An 18,778-nucleotide genomic window follows, 5' to 3' on the forward strand; every position below is an offset into this window, starting at 1 on the left:
TTCCCCATTCTCCACTTCATGATTGTGGTGGTGGTGTGGCCATGTCACACACATCCTTCTGGAAGAACTCCTCTGCCACAGTGGACCTCTGACTGTGAGCCACAAGAAACCCTCTTGGTTTCTGTTGTTTTTGTCAGTCTTTTGTCATAGTACCAGAAAAAGAAACTAAGACCCAGAGTGTTCTACAAACCAAGGGGAGAGAGTTTCAGAAAAAGGCCAAGCCACAGAGTGTGGCACTCCTGAAATGTCAGGCAAAGGCAGACTAAAGCTTCTAACTCTCCTGTTTTTCTGATGAGGAATGGACAGAAGAAATTCTTCTTGAGTGCCACTGCAAGTGAGCAGCATAGCCTCTGTGCCAGCTAGCTATTGCTGTGCAAGGGGGACCGCCACAGTGAAGTGACTCAAACCCACTGAGATTTATGTTCTCTTGTAAGCCCATCACTTGGTTGGGGGTATTCTGCTGACATGGGACAGGCTTGGATGATCTTGCCTGAACTTACTGAAGCCACTGGGTGGACTGGCTGGGGTTTGGCTGGCCCAGGATAGTCTCTGTTTCTGCTCCACGTGCCTCTCAGAATCTAGGCAGAGGGAACAGATGGACAAGGACTCTGAAGTGAGCTTGGCTGTGTGAGGAAGAGGACAGAGGTCCAGTGTATCTGGGACAGTGTGTGTGTGGGGATAGCTCAAGAAATTAGGAGTGGAGAGTGGGTTAGGGGTGGGTGAAGCATAGAGGGGGAGGTGGGACTGGAGAGAGACCAGGAGTCCCTTGTAGAGACTTACACTTTGCCTCTGGTGTTAGAGTTCTTCTTCATGTCTGCCCTTAGTGACTCCAGGTTGGCTTTCTGCTCCTTGGCATTTCTCTTGGCTCTGCTTGGCGGGGAGACTTTGTCCCTGCCATACCTCCCTGATAGTCCCTAATTCTGTGGAAAAGAGAAAGAGGGCCTTTTTTTGTGTGTGTGTGAAATTACCTATGTTAACATGTAATGATTTATTTTATATGAATTTAAACATCTCATGTTTAACAGATAATGTTACACATTTCCATAGCTTAAAAAATATAAAACTCAAGGACAGCTTTTTAGGGTTTAAGAGAAAAACAAACCCTTCCATATATATATATATGTATATATATATATATGTGTGTGTGTGTGTGTGTGTGTGTGTCAGAGAGAGACAGAGACAGAGACAGAGACAGAGAGGAAGTAGATGTGAAAATGTCCAGGGGATAAAGGGAGGGGGTGTCTTGAAAGGGAAGGGTAGTGGGGCATGGGAGGATAGCTCCAAGTACAGTCATACTTGCATGAAAATGGCCCTATGTAACCTGATATAATAAAATGTAAAACATCTAAAATCCAAGAGCAGAGATGGAGAGAGGGAAGGAGGGAAAATGAAGTATCTCAAAGTCCCTGCCTTTCGATTTCCTTCCTTGAGTGGTGCAGGGCAAGTCAGCACTCCTGGCTCAGGTCAGTCAGCCTCATGCCTAAAAGCCCATCTTGCTGAATAGGGGATATGACCCATGCCAGTTCAGCTCATCTCCTGCTTTTAAATAAAGTTTTACTGGGACACAGTTCTACTCATCAACTGTAGTTGATGGTCCCTCTGTGCCACTTGGAAAGAATTCCTTAAGTTTTTATCAGTTGCTCCTTTGAGAGACAGTTAAACCTAGGGCAGAGCAGGAACACGCTCAAGGGAGATGACTGTGCTCCTCCATGAGTTCTCTCACATGGGGTCTTTCCTTCTTTTAACTTATTATTGTTTTGACTTTTATTTGTGTATGTTTGTGCAGTGTGTGTGTGTGTGTGTGTACAGGTAAATATACATGTGTGTTGGCATTTGTGTGACAGCCAGAGGTGGAGAGGTGGACGTTGGGTATCTTCCGAGATGAACCCTCACACTGGCTTTTGAGGTAGTTCCTCACTGAACCCAGAGTTCACTGGTGGCTCAACAGCTGCTGGCCAGTGATCTCTAAGGCTCTGTGGGTCTCACTTCTCCTTTCTCCTCCCCCACTCCCAGCGCTAGGGTTACAGGTGTAACCCACCACACCTGGCTTCTATGTGACTGCTGGGGACAGGACTCAGGTCCCCATGATTGTAATGTCAGGCACTTTATCAAGTAGGCTACCTCAGCAGGTCCTCCCCTCTTGTTTGAAAGACACTAATTGCACCTTGAAGGAGCCACCCTTATGGCTTCAGCTTCATTGGAAAGCCCAACTTATGGGTAACACACGATTTTAGAAAACCAGAAAAATATTCAAGTTTCTGGAAGTCTGTAGCCTATAAAACATCACCTTATGAATGCTGAGGAAGCACACATAAGCCTCTAGAACATCTGACATCTCTGTGGGTGGCTGGCTGGGAGGCCTGAGAGTCCTGGTGAGGACCTCAGTGTGAAACTATAGGCCTTAACTGGAAGCTCTCCAGAAAGATGCTGTGGTGTAGGGTGTGGGTGGGGTCACTGGGTAAGAATTCAGATCTCGTTTCAGTAGTTTCTGCAACTGTGGACAATATACCTGCTTTTAGAAATGCAGAAGAGAAAAAAATCAATATTGCAACTCTCACGGCCAATCACGCCACAGAAGTGGCAATTCTGTCCCCAGCATGTCTGCACGAGTCTCTAAACAGGGCGGCGGAGTCTGGGGTAAGGGAGGCTCGTAAAAATGACCGATGCAGATATTAATGATTTAATCTGCTAACGTGGTGTGGCTGCCTCAGAGAACCCCATTCGTCAGCGCTCAGGACCCACAGAGGAGCCGTGCAAGGGGCTGGTGCAGGAGGTGGCAGGAACGAAGATGAATCACAGAGTGCAATATTGATTTGCCCCGCCTGCAGCCACCTCTGTTTGGAAATATGGAAAGCAAATTAATGAATAAATGAGCTGGCTTGGTGAACCGTGCCCCACTGGGAGCGCTGGTATTTAAGCTGTATACGCCAAACAGTGTCTAAGCAGGGGCTGGGCGCGTGGGTTGGGGGATGGATACATGCAGCTCTGGACGACAGTAAGGCCCGGGGACATTGCCCGTCAGGAGACAGAGTCTAGCTATCTTGCTGCATCCCAGGCTGGCCTGGAACTTACCAGTCTCCTGCGTCAGTTTCTCGAGTGGTGTATGCTGCCAGCCGCAGCTGGTCCTCTCAGTTCCTACCTCAGAGGAAAGGCCTGAATGGGAGGATTCAACTAGATAGTGGATATCTTTCCTGAAGTCACTGCTTAAATAAAATTCCTCCTCGTTTTAAAGACTGTGTGCATGCGTGGGTCGCATGCACACGAATGGACAGGGACGTGTGCCGCTGCCCACACCCTTGCAGACCCAGGGAGGATGTTTTCCTCTCCCACTCTCTCCCATCCAAGCTGGTTGGCCATCGAGCTCCCTGTCTGTACTGCAGTCACATCCACACCCAGCTTTTATTTACTTTTTTATTTTAGAGATTATCATATAATTATTACACATACATCATTTCCTCCCCTTATTCCAAATGTTCCCTTGTACCCTTCTTTGCTCTCTTTCAAATTCATGGCCTTTCCCCCCATTAATAATTGTTACACACACACACACACACACACACACACACACACACACACACACACACACACACACTCCTAAATAGAACATGCCCAGTTTGTACAATGTTACTTGTATGCATGTTTCCAGGGCTGGCCATTAGGCACTGGACAGCTAAGTGGTGTGTTCTTCCCTGGGGAAGGTGATTTGTCACATCCTCAGCATTCCTTAATAGTTTGTAGTTTTTTGCATAGGTTGAGGCCACAGAGCTTTAGGCCCCCCCCCACATTAGTGTATCTGTTGTTCTTGTTCAGCTCACATTTGGGCAGTCATGCTGGTGAGGTCTTGTGAGTGCAGTTTCTAACATTGCTAGGAGACATTGTCTCATAGTAAATTCCCTGATCCTCTAGCTCTTACAGTCTTTCTGCCCTGACTTGCACAATGTCCCCTGAGCCTTAGGTGTGGGGTTATATTGTGACTGAGATATACAATTCTGCATTTTGATTGGTTGTGGGTTTCTGTAATGGTCTCTTGTCTGTTGCAAAGAGGAGTTTCCTCGATGAAGGAGGGTGAGGACTACTCTTACATCTAAAGATTTGGAACTTTTTATGTAGGTGAGGGGATTCGAATTTAGATCGTTTGGCTTGTACAGTTAAGTACTCTTACCCATTGAGTTCTCTCCCTGTCGTAGCACCACTTCATTTAATTCATACACTATATTATGATAATGCTTTTCTCTCCCCAAAGCCCCCCAGACCCTCCCCACCTCCCTTTCACCCAACTTTGAGTTCTTTCTCTTTAAAACCCAAACAACCAACCAACTAAAAAACAAAACAAACCAGAACAACACAAAAACAAAACCACAGAGACCACCCCTTACACACAAAAACCAGAAGCCAAAATATACAAGTAAAGATCAATAAAACAATAACAGCAAAAAAAAAGCCCAAACAACATGAGACAAAAAGTGTACAAAAATGCCGTTGAGCTTGTGTTGTGTTAGCGAACTACTCCTGGGAATGTGGCCTACTCTGAATGTGGTTAATATATCCAGTGACACCAGTGGAAACAAGCTTACAAGTGGGTATCAATTGCAGATAGCTTTTTGGTTAGGGGTAGGAGCCCATGTGTAGCTTGAACCTGTGCAGGCCCTGTTGGCACTACTTTCTAAATGCTGGGAGATACTGGGAAATAATGGCCTTCAAATTTCCTTGTATCAGGCTGGAAGGATGATAACATCTATCTGATTGGGTTAAAGTTAGCTACGTGAGATATTTAGGGCTCTCTGTGGCACATCGTGCCAAAAAGTGATAGTCCACAAAATTTAAAATAGCCATGTCAGACCTGGCACATATTAAATGCCTCTCACTGCTGCTGGTGCTCAGTGTGGGGCTGTGGACAAAGTAAGGTCTCTTGTCTCTCAGAACTTCCCTTTGCCTTTTGCCTATAGGCCTCCAAATGGTGACAGAAGGCACTGTCTTCCCTCCAGTGACCTCTGCATCTTTGTCAGCAGTCAGTGACCGGGCTGGGGTGTGGCCCAATGGCAGAGAGCTTGCCTGATGTGCACGAGGCCACAGGTTCCTGCACAGTAGAAAAAATTCCTCTGGCTTCACTTGTGGGTGTGTGTTTGTGGGTTTACCACATCTCTCTGTCTGTTCAACTGTTCTGTGTGTCGGTCCCTCTGTCTGTGCCACACTGTCTTGATAATGTGTCTCTCTAGTAAGTCTCAAAATTGGGTGGCATGACATGTTCCTGTGTTTTCCTTTCTCGTGTTCCTGCAAGCATTTAGAAACCATCTCAGTGTCTTGCTGGGTTTGGGTAGGGATTGCTATAGATCCGAGTATCCAGGTGGGGAGAGCAGACATCTGTACTGTGTCACATCCTCCTATCTGTGGGCATGGCATACCTTTCCAGACCTTAAGGTAGTTTTCTCCTGTTGCTTAGTTTCCAGCATAGAAGCAGCCCTGGGATATTTTGCTAGATTCATTCCCAAGTATTTCAAAAAGCAATTGAATATGACATTCACATTTTAGTTTATATTTGTTCGCCATTAATAGATGAGGACACAGTTGACCTTTGTGTGTAGATCTCACATCCTGTCATCTTGCTGGACTCACTCATTAGTTGTGTGTGTGCATTTTCAGGCACTTCTGTGTGTGTATATGTGCAGTTTCAATTAGGATTCCCAACATTTACACTCATGTTACCTGCAAAGAGAAAGGATTCCGCTTCCTCCTTTCCAATTTGTACAGGTGGCTATCTGGAGTTTATTATTATTATTATTGCATCAGAATTCCTACATGTAAATGCCAGATTGGGCAACTTGGTGGCGAATAGGAATTGAGGCAAGTTGGAAGGGGCTGCCTCTGGCAGGCTGCATAGAAGCATGGGTTTACATGTTCTTGTATTAAAGGTGATTCTGGTGTGACATTTCCTGTTGCTTGAATGTGAATTATTTAAATATTTAGATACCTTCTAGGCTGGGCGAATCCACCGTGGGCAAGGCTGGCTTCGTGCCACTCTTGTCATGGAAGCCACTTCTGTGTTGGAGGCTCCAGGCAAGCAGTGCCCACGGGGTGTGCCGCAAATGGAGATTTTGAGTTGGCTGCAGGTTTCCAGGCTCATGGGAGGAAGATCACACTGCATCTGGAAGGCCATCTCTGGGACTGTATGTCCCCAGATCATCTGGCAAAGTAGCCCTGTCTCTGGTGGGCTGGCTGTGTGGCTGCTGAGCAGGGGTGGGGTCAGGGCTGCACAGATTCATTCTTCCCTCCTTTTCTCCCCCTCCCTCCATGCTGCACATATGTAATCATGCCACACTGCCATTAACTGTGCCAGGCACTCACCTCTCACATGTTCTCTACACATGCGGCATGGGAGGGGTGTCATAACCTGAGCCTTGGTCTATCAATTTCTACTTTCGTGTGTGTGTGTGTGTGTGTGTGCGCACGCGTGCATGTGTGTGTGTGTGTGTGTGTGCATACCAATTAGTTTCACTATGGTTGCTTACAAGAACATGAATCGGGTTATTTACAGGAGCACAAGCACCTTAGCACTGGCTGCAGCAGTGGAAAAATGCCTCCTTCCCCAGCAAGGTGCTCAGGGAAGGGTGGGGTCTTGTGAGGATCCTGGGCAGGGAAGTCTTCAGGGAAGCTGGTTTAGCCTGGTGGTGGTAGTAGTTTTGCTAATCATGAGCGGTTCAGGTGCAGCTTGGTGATTCAGGTTGGGCTCACAGAGGCAGGATTTCTGTGAGCATAGACTGCCAAGATCTCCTCTGGGTACATGGAAGATTCAGCCTGGCCTAGCCAGACTCTCCCTGTTGAAGAGATGGTCCGAGCAATGCCTCAGGTTTGGTTCACAGCATTGGCTGGAAATGTACCTACAACTTGAAGACCCAGGGCTTGGAGGAGCTGGCACAGATCCAGAACCTGGCATCTCTCTTCATAAGTGGCCAGCGGCACAGGAACACTGCAGATGAATTGTTGCCTCCCAGGATCTTCTGCAACCTGGGTGGGAAGTGAATGGACAGTCAGGTCTCCATTGTGGTGTCTGGATTGCTATGCAACTCCCACTAGCACAGCTAATCACTGGCAAGAAAGTGACATTAATGGCCTTTTCATTCTGTCTCTTTCTCCTGCCTGGGCATCTGTATGTGCAATTATGGAAAGACAATTTAATGCAGACCAATTAATTGCATTTGCCAAATGGGCTTGAAACACTGTACAGGCAGTTTTCCCTGTCGGCACAATGGGTTATGGTGTGCAGAGACGAATGCTCGTGACTGTTGGCACACTGGCCCTGGCTGTCGGTCAACTGTTTGCTTTGGACAGTCAGGCTGGAGAGCTTGCTATACAGTTGACAGTCGTGGTGGGGCTAGGGAGAGACTGCTGCTTCCTTGTTTGCCCACCTCTCATTCCCAGCTTCATCTCTAATGGTGCTAGCTGTGTACTTCTGAGCGCTTGTCGTGGTCCAGGTAAGTGGCAGGGTACACTACTTCTAATCTTCATGTTTGTGTGAGGGAAGGGTTAGTATCCTCATTTCGCCACGGGGAAACTAAGCCACAGAACTGACTACCCATCAGAAATTTGTGCCCCCCCATAGCTCCCCACCCTGTTATGCGTACTACTCAATGTCTCCGGAGGTAAAACGGGGATCCTTGGGCCTGGGGGTGAAGGGTGCTGCTGCTGGTTAGTGTCTCAGATATTACTTACAGCTGTGCTGGGTTCACATCCTGGCTTTGGTAGTAGCTGAATTAGCTTTGAAAAAGCTATGCTATCTTTCTGTGCCTCAGTTTCCTAACCTGTAATGTGGAGGGATGCAGTTAAAATTTCCCTTCTAGAATGTGGCCATAAAGGTGGTGTTGGGATGCATGGCCAGTGCTTGGTAAGGACAACTCACCACTGAGCTGGGTGGTGCTGAGCTTGCATCAGGAAGGCTTTACCTAGAGCAGAAGCTGAGAGTAGAGACTGGGAGAGACTGAGGACTGTGGTAGGTTAGACAGTTGCTAAGAAAGCATTCATGTCCTGGTCTCTTGTGGACCCAGATGACAGTGTTATGAATGCAGACCCGAGAGACAGCTTGCTGGCCAGCTTCTGGTGTTGAGAACAAACCCCTGACTGGAAACTGCTAAGGGGTGAAGCGCTGGTTTTAACTCACAGCTTCAGAACATTCAGCATTGTGGAGTGGAGCATGTGCTGGGGCAGTGCCTCATAGTGCACAGAAAATAACCTGTAGCAGAAAGCAGCTGAGACAAGATACAACCTCCAGAGACAGGTGGCCAGTAACCTACTTCCTCCAGCCAGGCCCCGCCTTCCCCTTTCTCACATGAGTCAGCGTGTTCAGGAGCCGCTTGATGCTCAGTCTCTCACTGTCCTTGAGATTTGCATCTTGGTGCGGGCCCTGACTCAAGCACCTGGTGTTTCTGATCCCATACTGACTCCTCTCCTTCCTTAGGGTGTTCTGGGTCTGTGAGGACTTCTGGCTTGCTCCTTATGCTGCATAAACCTGGTTCCTTTGGTCAGTTACCCTCTATCCTGAGATGACCGCTGAGTCACCAGACATTCTCTGTTTCAGCTCTTTTCTGAGCTTCAGCCTCCAGTCTCCACCACAGCTACATGGCATTGCTATCCTTCCACTGCCGTTCCCCAAACCAAGCCTAGAAGAAACTTCAGCCAAATCAAAGCCTCACTCTCCCACAACTTTGCCTGCATGATCCTCCTGGGTTCTTCTTTGCCTTTCAGTGGGTCAGCCATCAGACTCTGCACTGTAGGAAATGAGGCACCTCGTGGAGAGCCTCAACTGTGAGCCCTGGAGGAGAGGCTAGAGAGATGGGGTCTATAGAGGGCCTGCCGAGGAGTTGGAATATCATGTGGAGGATGTGACTTCTGTCTTGCCAGGGCCTTCAGAGGAGGTGGTGGATCAACTTGACATCCAAGAGCAGGAGCAGTGTACAAGGGGAGATCCTGACCTGCCCCCAAGAACCCTGAACATCCAGGGACCAGACAAGAGCTCGAAGCCCGTGAGACAGTACACAGTTTAATGGGGAGAGCTTTAGTAGGGTTCCTATGTTCCTAAAATGGAAGAGTTCAGATGAAGTTGAATATTAAGCACCCAGAATTTAAGGGGAGCAAGCATGGAAGATACTATAAAACAAGATGACCTTAACAGTTTGCATTCACAGGTCATCAGTTTCCATTTTTCCTGCCCGGTTCCTTCCTCAGGGGAACATATCCAGGAGCGAAAGTTCTCTCTTTTTTTTTCCAGTTTATATTTAGATAAGAAACGAGGTTGCTTCACAAGTCAGTTCCAGGTCCCTCTCCCATTCCCTCCCCTCCTCCCGTGCCCTCCCCCAAACCCCCCCCCCCCGTTATCCCCTCATTCCCCCAGGGAGGGTGGGGCCCTCCATGGGGGTGTACATAGTCTGTCATTTCATATAGGGCAGGGCCTAGACCCTTCCCCAAGAGTTCAGGGTGAGAGTGCACCTCACATTGTTCTATGGGAGTCCAAAGTCCGTGTGTATACTTGGGATGGGTACTGATCTGCTGCCCAAGGCTCAATAGATTCCCTAGGCCTCTTCACTGACATCCAGATTCAGGGGGTCTTGATCAGTTCCATGCTGGATTCCCAGGCTGAGGCCTGGAATTCAAGAGTTAACCTTTGTCTGGTCAGCTGTTTCTGGGGGTTAAACCAGCCCAGTCTTAATCCCTTTGATCATCAGTCCTCCCTCTCTGTTACTGGCTTTCTTGAGTTCAGCTCAGTACTTAACCAAGGGAGTCTGCCTCTTCTTCGATCAGCCACTAAATGAAGTTTCTGTTTCCCAGACTCTCTGGCCATAGGATTGTAGGCTGGCACTCCCCAGATCTATGTCTAAAATCCATATATGAGAGAGTACATGCCATGTTTCTCTTTTTGTGACTGGGTTATCTCACTCAGGATGGTTTCTTCTAGTGTCATCCATTTGCCTGTGAATCTCATGATTCCATTATTTTTTTCTGCTGAATAGTACTCCATTGTGTAGATGTACCACATTTTCTCTATCCACTCTTCGGGTGAGGGACATCTAGGTTGCTTCCAAGTTCTGGCTATTACAAATAAAGCTGCTATGAACATAGTGGAGCAGACATCTTTGTTGTATGAATGGGCATCTTTTGGATATATGCCTAAGAGTGGAGTTGCTGGGTCTTGTGGTAGGTTTATTCCCATTTTTCTGAGGAATCTCCATACTGATTTCCAAAGTGGCTGAACCAGTTGGCACTCCCACCAGCAATGGAGGAGTGTCCCCCTTTCACCACATCCTCTCCAGCATAAATTGTCATTGGTGTTTTTGATTTTAGCCATTCTGACAGGAGTGAGATGATATCTCAGAGTTGTTTTGATTTGCATTTCCCGGATGGCTAAGGATGTTGAGCACTCTCTCAAGTGCCTCTCAGCCATTTTAGACTCCTCTATTGAAAACTCTCTATTTAGTTCTGCAGCCCACTTTTTAATAGGGTCCTTTGGTGTTTTGGAGACTTGCTTCTTGAGTTCTTTGTAAATTTTGGAGATCAACCCTCTGTCAGATGTGGGATTAGTGAATATTTTTTCCCATTCTGTGGGCTGCCTTTTTGTCTTGCTGACTGTGTCCTTTGCCTTACAGAACCTTCTCAGTTTCAGTAGGTCCCATTTATTAATTGTTGATCTCACTGTCTGTGCTACTGGTGTTATGTTCAGGAAGCTGTCTCCTGTACCAATTCCTTCAAGGGTACCGCCCACTTTCTCTTCTAAGAGGTTCAGTGTGGCTGGATTTATGTTGAGGTCTTTGATCCATTTGGACTTAAGTTTTGTGCATGGCGATAAACATGGATCGATCTGCATTCTTCTACATGCCAGTCTCCAGTTATGCCAGCACCATTTGTTGAAGATGCTTTCTTTATTCCATTGTATATTTTTAGCTTCTTTGTCAAAGATCAGATGTTCATACCTGTGTGGGTTAATACCCGGGTTTTCAATTCGATTCCATTGGTCTACCTGTCTATTTTTGTGCCATTACCAAGCTGTTTTCAGGACTATAGCTCTGTAATAGAGCTTGAGGTCAGGGATGGTGATGCCTCCGGACGTTGCCTTGTTGAACAGGGTTGTTTTGGCTATCCTGGGTCTTTTGTTTTTCATGCCAAATTGATTATTGTTCTTTCAAGTTCTGTGAAGAATTGTGCTGGGATTTTAATGGGGATTGCATTGAATCTGTAGATTGCTTTTGGCAGGATTGCCATTTTTACTACATTGATCCTACCTATCCAAGAGCATGGGAGATCTTTCCATTTTCTGAGGGCTTCTTTAATTTCTTTCTTTAAAGATTCAAAGTTCTTACGATACAGGTCTTTCACTTGTTTGGTTAGCGTTACCCCAAGGTATTTTATGTTGTTTGTGGCAATTGTAAAGGGCGATGTTTCTCTGATTTCTCTTTCAGCCCTTTTATCATCTGTATATAGTAGGACTACTGATTTTCTTGAGTTGATCTTGTAGCCTGCCACTTTGCTGAAGGTGTTAATCAGCTGTAAGAGTTCCCTGGTAGAGTTCTTTGGGTCATTGATGTAAACTATCATATCGTCTGCAAACAGTGAAAGTTTGACCTCTTCCTTCCCAATTTGTATCCCCTTGATCCCCCTTTGTTGTCGTATGGCAATAGCTAGAACTTCAAGTACCATGTTGAAAAGGTATGGAGAGAGTGGACAGCCTTGTTTTGTTCCTGATTTTAGAGGAATTGCGTTGAGTTTCTGTCCATTTAGTTTGATGTTAGCTGTTGGTTTACTGTATATAGCTTTTATTATGTTTAAGTATGTCCCTGTTATCCCAGATCTCTCCAAGACCTTTATCATGAAGGGGTGTTGGATTTTGTCAAAGGCTTTTTCAGCATCTAGTGAGATGATCATGTGATTTTTGCTTTTCAGCTTGTTTATATGGTGGATTACGTTGATGGATTTTCATATGTTGAAACATCCCTGCATCCCTGGGATGAAACCTACTTGATCGTGGTGAATGATTGTTTTGATGTGTTCTTGGATCCGATTTGCCAGTATTTTATTGAGTATTTTTGCATCAATGATCATGAGGGATATTGGTCTGAAGTTCTCTTTCTTAGTTGTATCTTTGTGTGGCTTGGGGATCAAGGTTATTGAAGCCTCATAGAAAGAGTTTGGCAAAGACCCTTCTGCTTCTATTGTGTGGAACACTTTGAGAAGAATTGGTATAAGCTGTTCTTTGAAATTCTGGTAGAATTCTGCACTGAGGCCATCTGGACCTGGACTTTTTTGGTTGGGAGACTTTTGATGACAGCTTCTATTTCCATAGGGGTTATAGGTCTATTTAAATTGCTTATCTGTTCTTGATTTAGTTTTGGCAAATGATAGCTGTCCAGGAAGTCATCCATTTCCTTTAAATTTTCGAATTTTGTGGAGTACAGGTTTTCAAAGTATGACCTAATGATTCTCTGGATTTCCTCAGAGTCTGTTGTTATGTCCCCCTTTTCATTTCTGATTTTGTTAATTTGCGTGTTCACTCTCTGCTGTTTGGTAAGTTTGGACAAAGGTTTGTCTATCTTGTTGATTTTCTCAAAGAACCAACTCTTCGTTGCATTGATTCTTTGTATTGTTTTCCTGGTTTCTACTTTGTTGATTTCAGCCCTCAATTTGATTATTTCCTGGAGTCTACTCCTCCTGGGGGAGTTTGCTTCTTTGTGTTCTAGAGCTTTCAGCTGTGATGTTAATTCTCTGGTATAACTGTTCTCCTGTTTCTTCATGTGAGCACTTAGTGCTATGAACTTCCCCCGTAGCACTGCTTTCAAAGTGTCCCATAGGTTTGGGTATGTTGTGTCTTCATTCTCATTGAATTCGAGGAAGTCTTTAATTTCTTTTTTTATTTCCTCTTTGACCCAGGGATGGTGCAGTTGAGCATTATTCAATTTCCATGAGTTTGTAGGTTTTCTGCAATTTGTGTTGTTGTTGAATTCTAATTTTAAAGCATGGTGGTCTGATAAGATGCATGGAGTTATTCCAATTTTTTTTGTAACTCTTGAGGTTTGACATGTTGCCAAGTATGTGGTCGATTTTTGAGAAGGTTCCATGTGGTGGTGAGAAGAAGGTATATTCTTTTTTATGTGGATGAAATGTTCTATAGATATCTGTTAATCCCAGTTGGGTCATTACTTCTATTAGACCCTTTGCTTCTTTGTTGAGTTTCTGTCTGGTATTCCTGTCTAGTGGTGAGAGTGGTGTGTTGAAATCTCCCACTATAACTGTGTGGGGCTTTAGATGAGATTTAAGTTCTAATAATGTTTCTTTAACGAATGTGGATGCCTTTGTATTTGGGGCATAGATGTTCAGGATAGACACTTCATCTTGGTGGGTTTCACCTGTGATGAGTATGTAATGCCCTCCTTCATCTCTTTTGATTGATTTTATTTTAAAGTCTAGTTTGTTAGATATTAGGGTTGCTACCCCTGCTTGTTTCTTGGGTCCATTTGATTGAAAATTTTTTCCCAACCTTTAACTCTCAGGTAATGTCTGTCTTTGAGGGTGAGGTGTGTTTCTTGTATGCAGCAGAAGGAAGGGTTCTGTCTTCGAATCCATTCTGCTAGTCTGTGTCTTTTTATGGGTGAGTTAAGGCCATTAATATTGAGGGATATTAATGACCATTGATTGCTCATCCTTCTTCGATTTGCGATGGTTGTTGTTGGTGGAATTATGTGTGGTATTTCACCCCTTTGTTCTTTTGGATGTTGGTAGAGAGGGATTCTCTAATGCTTATGTTTTTCTGGTTGCAGTTAGCTTCCTTGGGTTGGAGTTTTCCTTCCAAAATTTTCTGTAGGGCTGGGTTAGTGGACACATATTGCTTGAATCTAGTTTTGTCATGGAATATCTTGTTTTCTCCGTCTATAGTGATTGAGAGCTTTGCCGGGTATAGTAGTCTGGGCTGGCATCCATGGTCTCTTAGCTTCTGGCTTTCAGAGTTTCCATGGAGAAATCAGGTGTAATTCTGATAGGTCTGCCTTTATATGTTACTTGACCTTTTTCCTTAGCTGCTCTTAATATTCTTTCTTTATTCTGTATGTTTGGGGTCTTGATTATTATGTGGCGAGGGGATTTTTTTTGTGGTCCACTCTATTTGGTGTTCTGTAGGCTTCTTGTACCTTCATTGGCATGTCTTTCTTAAGGTTGGGAAAGTTTTCTTCTATGATTTTGTTGAATATGCCTTCTGCCCCTTTGAGGTGGGTTTCTTCTCCTTCTTCTATACCTATTATTCTTAGGTTTGGTCTTTTCATGGTGTCCCATATTTCCTGGATGTTTTGTGTTAAGGATTTGTTGGATTTAAGGTTTTCTTTGGTTGATAAATCCATTTCTCCTAGTGTATCTTCAACACTTGAGATTCTCTCTTCCATCTCTTCTATTCTGTTGGTAATGCTTGTATTGGTAGTGCCTGACTGTTTGTCCAGCTTTTCTATTTTCTGCCTTTCTTCAGATTGTGTTTTTTTAATGTCTCTATTTCAGTTTTCAACCCTTGCAGTGTTTGCATTGCTTCTTGCAATTTTCTGTTTATCCTTTCGTCCGTTTGTTGCCTTATATGAATTTTTTGGTTTGTTCTTTCTTCCATTTCTTGCATTTTTTGGTTTGCTTTTTGTTCCATTTCTCGCATTTTGTGCTTTGTTTCTTCTTCCATTTCCTGCCTTTTTTGGTTTGTTTCTTCTTCCATTTTTTCATTTTTTGCTTTGTTTTTTCTACCATTTCTTGCATTTTTTGCTTTGTTTCTTCTTCCATTTCCTGCCTTTTTTGGTATGTTTCTTCTTCCATTTCTTGAATTTTTTGCTTTGTTTTTTCTTCTATTTCTTGCATTTTTTGCTTCATTTCTTCTTACATTTCCTGCCTCTTTTGGTTTGTTTTTTCTTCCAATTCTTGCATTTTTTGGTTTGTTTTTTTCCATTTCTTGCATTTTTTGGTTTGTTTTTTTTCCATTTCTTTGAGGGATTTTCCTATATCCTCTTTTAGGGCCTCTATCATTTTCATGAAGGTGCTTTTAAGGTCATTCTCTTCTGCTTCGTTCGCATTGGAATGTTGGGGTCTTGCTGGTGTGGAGTCTCTAGAATCTGGCGGTGTCATATTTGTTTTTCTGTTGCTGAGTGTGTTTTTGTATTGTCTCTTTCCCATCTCTTCTTCTAGTGGGTGCAGAAAGAGCCCCTTACTGGTCTGGGGACCTGAGTTCCCTTTTGGTGGGTGCTAGCAAGTCCAATAATCTGGTGGTTCTTCTATTCCTTGTCCAAATGCTGGTCCCGTGGGTGGAGAAGAAGAATAGGAATCTGGGGCACTTAGCCTCCTACCTGGTCCCCTGGACCCTATGCTGGGTCCTGTTGTACCTGACCTGAACAGCTACTCCCCTGGACTCCCTGTCTCCTCTGGTTTCTTGGTCTCGTTGGTGGGAGAGAAGATCTGGAGTCTGGGGTGCTTGGCTCCCGCCGGGATTGGGAGCTCTGTGCAGTTCCCAGGCGATCTGCAGGCACTGGAACACAGGCCGGGAAGCTGGCCTGTTTACCTGCTGCTGCTGGAGGAACAGCTCGCGAAAGTTCTCTTGAAAGCCTGCTTTACAACTAATTCAATTTAAGTAGATACTTACAAGACCATGCACAGTCATTTATATGTCCCACAGTTGACTAGTTAGTAGAGAAGGTAGTAGCAGTTTTGTGCCCCCCTGTCTAGGAATTTCCTGAAGAGAGTTGAAGTTGCTCCAGTTCATTGACCAATGACTCTTTTTCTGACCCTGTTCCACGGGCCACCACCATCTCTGCATCCTGGCTCTGGATGGAGTGAGCCACCAGTACCATCTTTATATCTTAGTCACCAGTCCACCACCATGATCTTTTCACTCAATTTCCCGGCTCTGAGGAGGCCAGTTATTGTTTTATGTCCTATTTTTGGGGGTCTCTTTGGCAGATCCTCCTGGAACTAATATTCTAATATAATGACAGTGTCTCTCTCACAATAACTACGGAAAGGTCGTTGTGTCTGAAGCATGAGCCCCCACATGTAGCAGTGCAGTTCACAGAGGATGAGGGCTCAGTGAGCCTCATGTCTGTAGACTAGGGACATGGTCATTTGACTCTGGGACTGGGGGAAGGAGCTGTGAAGGAGTAGGAGCAAACTCCTCAGGAGAATGGAATTGGAGGATGAAGAACAAACACAACTCTCACATGTCCCCAGAAGAGCTGCAGAGGATCAGAGACCAGACACAAAGAGGAACACAACTGGCTGGTGTGTTGTCTTCCCTTTCATGCAGGGCTTCTTGGCATGTGTAACTGTATTTTGTCTTGAGTGAGTGATGTGGGCACAGATCACCAGTAGTTTTTGGATATGAATTCTAGAAGTAGCTGCCTGTGCTCCAGCATCTCACTGTGAACCTTGTGCCCCAGAGGGAGCAGCTCTCCCCTGGTACCCGCTGTGCGGGTGTCAGCTACCAAGTGAGGCAGGAACCTCTCTGGGCAGATTCCTGCAACAGCATTCCTTCTCAGAGTCCCTCCTACAGTTTGCAAACTGAGCACACCCATAGGTATTTCTGTCCATCACTTCAGTCTTTTAAACATATGCCCCATAACCTTAAACTGAGATGTTTAATAACGTAGTGAATACACCACTTGGCAAGCTCAGCAATGGATTCACCCGTCCATGAATATGCTGAGACTCTCTGAAGAAACCCTAATGTTTTCCATGTTCAAGGAAGACATTGTAGTCTGACTGAGGTCAATACCCTCCTTACCTGCTGCAGGTTCTAAATCTTAAATCTTCTTCACTCTTTTAGGGTTCCATCTCTGCTTCATTTGGCCTTGAATTTACCCTAGATGTTTAGTTACAGTGTTTTGTAAATAGGGCAGGCATGAACAATGCCATTTTAACCCGGCTTTGTCTCTTTCAGGGCAGAGGCAATCCTTCAGACTGAATGAGGAAGAAACATAGATGGTCTATCTGGATAAGAAAAAGAGGAACAAGATTCTAGAGAAATGGACAGCTGGCATAAAGTTTCATGCCACCTCTTCAGACAACAACAGAACTTATTTTGGCTGGAGTTTAGGGGCTCCTTTCCTTGTGACCTGTCCTGTTCTGCTGCAGAACTGAGTTAGGCTTACTGCCCTACTGCTGTTCTGGCTGCAGAATCCAGAAACACACCCAGCAGCAGCTCCTCACCAACACGCCCAATCATGGGTCCTCAGAAGCCTACCTTACTCACAGACCTCACAGAATACAATATTTCAAGAGAACCAAAGAAAGAAAAGATGGTCCCAAGAGTTCTGCTATTGACCTCTGGCTATAAAGGGTGTTGTGCCTGGGACCAAGAGACTGACGATAAAGTGATAAGATTCTCCAATGAAACTTTTTGTGACTAAAATAAACTACTTAGAGTCTCTTAAGGTACACAATGTGTGTGGTCTCCATGTGAGGTGACATCTTGTGGGCTCCACAAAGAGGATGAATGTCAAAATCCTAGCTCCTTGTGAGTGCATCTTCTCCCACTGGAAAAGTGCGAAACAGTATAGGTGAGCAAATGAGCTAGCTGAATGGTGTGGGTTCATCATCTATTTCACTTGAGTAAGAGGCCAACAGGGAAAGGAACATGTCCTGAGCAGTATGAATGTAGCTTTGCCATGGAAAACTTCCTCAGACTTTCGGTGCACATCTCTGCATTTCAAAGACTCAGTCAGTACTACATTGCCTGATTGACTGGGTTTGCCCCTGACATAGTAACAGCAAGCACATGCCTTCCCCTTCATTATATACTGGAGGCCAGACTTAGTAGTCACCTACTGACTTAACCCTGGCCTCACTTTATAAGCAAGATGCTTGGTTCTCTGACCCTGTTTCTTATGGAAGGACTTGTAGGACTCACCTGCTTGTCGTTGTCGATTGTGATGCAAAATGCAGTGGCTACCTGTGACAGCACAACCTTCTTGCTACTTGGACATTTCCTTCAATTTGATCTGGTGCTCAACAACGCTCTGGGTTTAGAGGGTCACAGTGGACACCCAGTGCCTGGAACAATAGACACCAGGACCCTTCCCAAAGCACACCTCTCTAGTCTCTTGGTTGTCCTTTGGTCTTCAACAAGGAAATACCAATGACACCTGGAAGTTTTGGAGGCTGAGTACAGCTGTCAAGACCATGAATTGGAATCTTGTCTTCTACCAGGGACTAGTATTCTGTGACCTCAACGTACCCCCAGCAGTGCAGCCACAGAGATTAAACCCCTGGCATCAGGACAGGGTGTCACCCTGCTCATTCCAGGAGGTGCTCCTTCACACTCAAATTTCTCACCCAGTAGGGCCTTGCAAAAAAACTTACTGGCTGTCAGCCCCATGGCTATCAGAGCTTGCTCTGCCTGTGACCTTCAAATGGAAGCACCAGGAACTCCTCTGTGGAAGCTCAGGATGGGAGGAGACACCACCAAACAGTGGTGGAGTAAGGAGGCTGTAGAGACAAACACAGATGATGGCAGAGCTGCTGAAGTGTTGATCAGGCAGGAGGAGGAGGGTGAGATGGTGCTCCACAGGAGGATGGAGATTCCCTTCATCCTGCCTGGAACAGCTTGCTTCTCTGTCTTTCCCCACGAGTTGATTTCCAAGGCAGCATCCCACATTTTCCCTTTGGTACAAACTGGGCCTCCAATGGGACTAGGTTCTCTCTTCTTGTGGCAGGCTATGTCCTGCATCCTCTGCAGAGAAGTATGGCCCTGCTCCTGCTAGCTCAAGGCTCCTGCCCTGTCCAGCACACT

General features: G+C 45.3%; 1 long non-coding RNA gene across 1 annotated transcript in view; it reads left to right on the forward strand.

The window, feature by feature from the left end:
* The window catches only part of LOC121143273, an 18,896-nt gene extending 1,472 nt beyond the window's left edge, over window positions 1-17,424 (forward strand). The window contains exon 2 of the long non-coding RNA XR_005880473.1: window positions 16,928-17,424. This is a non-coding gene — a long non-coding RNA (uncharacterized LOC121143273). The remainder of the gene's footprint in view (window positions 1-16,927) is intronic.
* Window positions 17,425-18,778: the final 1,354 nt, after the last annotated feature.

This window comes from Mesocricetus auratus, unplaced genomic scaffold (genome assembly GCF_017639785.1).
Source record: "Mesocricetus auratus isolate SY011 unplaced genomic scaffold, BCM_Maur_2.0 Super-Scaffold_4256, whole genome shotgun sequence".
In the NCBI taxonomy this organism is placed as follows: Eukaryota; Metazoa; Chordata; class Mammalia; order Rodentia; family Cricetidae; genus Mesocricetus; species Mesocricetus auratus.